Source organism: Magnolia sinica, chromosome 12 (assembly GCF_029962835.1).
Source record: "Magnolia sinica isolate HGM2019 chromosome 12, MsV1, whole genome shotgun sequence".
Taxonomy (NCBI): Eukaryota; Viridiplantae; Streptophyta; class Magnoliopsida; order Magnoliales; family Magnoliaceae; genus Magnolia; species Magnolia sinica.
Genome location: NC_080584.1, coordinates 35,958,543 through 35,963,164, shown reverse-complemented (window position 1 = coordinate 35,963,164; position 4,622 = coordinate 35,958,543). Strand labels below are relative to the sequence as shown.

Here is a 4,622-nt window from a genome sequence, read left to right as displayed (position 1 = left end):
TGGGCAGAGATTACCACCGAGTATGTCTCATCTTGACCTAAATAGACATATTTCAAATCAGAGGGCAAAGGTTTTAGTTCAAGCTTCAGCGGCTCAAGGTTAGACGATAAAGGCACTACATCTGTTTGGGGCAACTCTTCAAATTATGGCATCCACTGGTTAACTTCAAGTACTGGTGCAGTATCAAGTAAGGCACACGTCTCCCTAATCATGTCATCATCAAAATCATGGGAGTGGGCCAGGCACGTCTCTAGAGGGTCAGAGGATAAGGTCAGAGGTATCGTATCTTCCACGAAAGAGTCAATCATGTTAATGTCATGGAAATCGTCGTCATCCTCTAAGTTTCTGCCGTTATTAAAAAAAATGTTTGACTCCAATGTCATATTCCCAAAAGACATAGTCATAACACCATTCCTTCAATTGATAATTGCGTTTGAAGTGGCAAGGAATGGGCGACCAAGAATGACAGGAATCTGAGTGTTCATGTTATTGATGGGTTCGGTGTCCAGGATGATAAAATTCACAGGGTAGTAAAATCTATCAACTTGGACCAACACATCCTCAATTATCCCTCTTGATACACGAACAGAGCGATCGGCAAGTTATAGTGTGGTTAGGGTGGGTTTTAATTCCTCCAAACCTAACTGTCTATATACCAAGTAGGGAATCAGATTGACGCTCACTCCTAAGTCAAGAAGTGCATGATCAATTCGGTGGTCCCCGATTACACATGATATAATTGGGCTACCGGGATCTTTGAATTTCTATGGCACGTCTTGCTTTAGGATGGCACTCACTTTCTCGGTCAAGAAGATCTTCTTTTGAATACTCTACCGTCGTTTGGTCGTGCATAAGTCTTTCAGGAATTTAGCATATGAAGGTATCTATTTTACGACATCAAGTAGAGGAATGTTGACTTTCACTTGTTTCAACACCTCTAAGATATCCTGAGAGTTAGAGAGAGGTTTTGGTGCGACCAACCGTTGGGAAAATAGAGCAACTGGCTTTTCTAAAAGTTTCGGTTCTAATTTTTATGGGGCCTCACTAGATCCATCATTGTTGTCCTCTTCTGGTTCTTAAGACTTTTCGGGCCAAACTGGAAGGGTTTTATCAATGATCTTCGCACTCCTAAGAGTTGTGATGGATTTAGCGTGCTCCATTTGATTTGAAGAGCTAGAATTACTTATCTCGTAATGCAGTTTAGGATTGGGGAGCGGTTGTGCAGGAAGCATCCCCTTTTCTATAACCGTCATACGTGAATCCATCTTTTGCATAAAATCTCGCATTGCCTAGGTCAGCTCTTGCATGAAATTTTGAACCAGTTCTTCTTGAGGTTTCCCCTTATTTGGATTTTGATTGAAGAAACTTTGAGGGGTAGCAGTTTGTCCATTTCTCCAACTAAAGTTTGGATGATTTTTCCAACCAGGATTGTACGTATTAGAGGTCGGTCCATTGAAAGGTCTTTGATAATTATTTACAGCATTGGATTGTTCATTCAACACTTCTCGAAAGGCGGGTATTGTAGGACAATTTTTAGTTGTATGAATGTTGCAATCACAGATGTCGCAAACACTTTTATTAACCTTATCCTTCTTTCCTTCCATGGCCTCAACTTTCCTTATGAGCGTAGTCACTTTATACTTGAGATCATCCTCTTCTTTTAAAAGATACAATCCACCTTTCTCCTTAAATTGAGTCGGCCTAGACGTGGTGTTCGATTTTGGGTAATAATCCCATGATTGTATTTTTTCAGCAAGACTATCGAGGTAATCCCATACCTCGTCGACATTTTTATTAATGAATTCTCCATTACACATTGTCTCGACCATTTGGCGCATGGAAGATGTCAGTCCATCGTAGAAAAAATTTGTAATACGCCACGTTTCAAAGCCGTGTTGTGGGCATGAACTGACCAAATCCTTGAACCTTGCCCAACATTGGTAAAATGTTTCATCCTCCTTTTGGGTGAAGTTCATGATTGCTTTTCTAAGGGTAATCGTTTTATGATGTGGAAAAAATTTCTTTATAAATTCCATTTACATATCATTCTATGTGCCATTGGATCTAGGACGCAGTGAATGTAACCACGTCTTAGCCTTCTCCTTTAAGGAAAAAGGAAAGAGTCTCAGCCTGACTGTGTCCTCAGACACATTTTGAAAATATAAAGTGGCTATGATCTCATCAAACTCTTTCAAATGTAGATATGGTTCTTCAGATTCAAGCCCATGGAACTTAGGAAGGAGTTGGATAACCCCATGTCCTGTATTTTCAGGAAAAATCATGCATGAGGGCGTACTTAGCCCCGCTGGTTGTAAATAATCTCGTAAAGTACGAGGCGGGGGTGCTTGATGCACCTCATTCTCATCCTGAATGTCCTCCACCCTGGGTTGAGGTAGAAGAGGTTGGTTCTCAGCCATCACTTCAATTAACTCAGGGGATTTCGAGTGGTGTTTAGTCCTGCGATGGATAGTTAACCCCTCAACCAATCCTCCTTCAGTCAAGAGACGTCGAGTGTTGTCACGGGCCCACTTGGGCATGAAACACTCGCAGCCCTCAATCAAATTCGAAACCTAATCCTAAGAAAGGAAAAGAAAATCTAGAAAGAAAGAGAGGGTTGGAAAGAAGTTACCAAATTTGAGTCCCTAAGTTAAAAACCTACAAAAGAAAACAAAACAAGTTAGTTTCTAAAGAGAACGTTTAAAATTAGAAAATCCTTAAAAGGAAAGATAGAAGTAAACTTGTTTCTAAAAGAAGAAATTCCTAAAGGAAAGTGAAATTTTCTAAAATTAGGGTTTGAGTTTAGCCTGTCATAGACATGCTAAAATCTCATAAAAAAAGAAAAGGAAGAGGAACCAAAGGAAGAAGAAGGAAGAAGGAAGATGTGCTCCACTCCACGTCTAAGCCGCTCCACTTTTCTCTCTCTCCCACGTCTCCCTTTTTTCCTCTCCCAGGATCTCCTCTAGCTCTTTTTATAGTTGTTGGAGTGGTGGAAATCGGATTTGGAAAGCTGTCGCACACGCAGCGAAAGCCTTTTCGCAGCTAAGTTTGGGGCTTCATAACTCTCGCGTTCCTTGCATTATTTCCGTAAAATCAACGTCTCTTGGAATTATTTTAGCTGGCCTACATGATGGACAATTCAGATCTGCCATATGATCAAAGATGGTGGGCCACAACTGCCTGAAAAATCAGATTTCGCGAACGTGTGTAACCTTTCGCACGTCCAGCGCTGTCGTGATCGGTGGGCCCCACAGAGGTACTTTCGGAGAAATCCACCCCATCCATTAGATTCAGGATGAAATTTCGATCAGAAATGGATGGTTTTGAACGTCCGTTGATGCGGCCCAGAGGAGAAATCACAATAAAATTACTTTTGAACGTTGCAAGGCAGTCCGTTTGTAGCCTCTGCATCGCGTATATTTGTATGCATGGGTACAAACAGTCAGCATGGGTTTGATATCTTCGAGGCCATATACAAGATGGTCGGCTTGGATCAGATCCCTGGGCCATGATGGTGGCCCACTTCGTTCCGCAAAACGGATCGCCCATCGGTTTACGAAACAGAGAGTTTCCATCTCTATTTTGGCAACTGAGATGGAACGGTCAAAGGTCCGTTTGACCATGGTGGAAGTACAGCGCACGGCTGGTGCACTTGTGCAAGTGCACATGCCACACAAGGTGGGGTCCACTGCAATCTTCTAGATAAATCTGCACCGTCCATCTATTTTGTCTCCCAAATTAAGGTTTTAAATCAAAATTTGAGGCAGTTTCAAATATCAAGTGGGCCCAGAATCAACGGTTTATGGGCTGATCTGTTAGTTGGGGCGCTTTCATAGTGATCCGAGGGCTAAAATTTGAAATGTACGGTTAATTTATGTCCCCAATCCCATGTATGAAGTTTCGAGCCAATCGGATGGTGGGAACTCAGTGATCTTGCATTCTGCGCCAGTTTCGAGCCTCTTTAACGTGAACGACTTTATTTCCTCGGATCCCTGGTGTGTAAATCCTTTAGTCTTCTGGAGTCCGTCCCCTGCTCTGATGACTTTAGAGTGTCAAATCTATGCTTTTAATATCCTTTTTCAATCAACACTCCTGATTTCATCCTGCAACAAAAATACAATTAAAATACTCCATTAAGCATTATCATATACGTAAAATCTGGCAATAATCAGGGTCTGATATGCAATATTTGACCCTCATCACTTCCTGTGTTACGTTCTGAGTAATATTAGGCACTGGTCCTTGAAATATAACCGCTTATGGTTGTGGCCTTTCTATTTGTGGTTCAATGTTATTCACGGCAATCCCTGTCGGAAGATTAAGGACTTCTTCAGCCATGTGCTCATCTGGTGAAAGCCGATTAGGTTGATTAATATCTGCCGACAAGTTTTTAATTTCTTTTATACTTCAATTGTCTTGATATTGAAGGAGGAAGCGAGCGCCACATTGCTGATGTTGTTGGGAAGGAAGAACTGTCGTTTGATTCAAAACTATCATATTGCTGCTTCGAAGGACCAACTGACTTGAATCGCAATATACTTAATGCATGAGTTTGTACTAAATTCTTTGAGGGGGGTGTTGTAAGCGAACATTCGCTTATTACAATGGCCTTCCCTTTATTCTTC

General features: G+C 41.5%; 1 non-coding gene across 1 annotated transcript; it reads left to right on the top strand.

The window, feature by feature from the left end:
- The first annotated feature begins 1,887 nt into the window (after nucleotides 1-1,887).
- On the top strand, nucleotides 1,888-1,994 carry LOC131222128 (small nucleolar RNA R71). Its single transcript, XR_009159836.1, has one exon. It is a non-coding gene; the product is annotated as a small nucleolar RNA R71 (small nucleolar RNA).
- The last annotated feature ends 2,628 nt before the right edge of the window (nucleotides 1,995-4,622 follow it).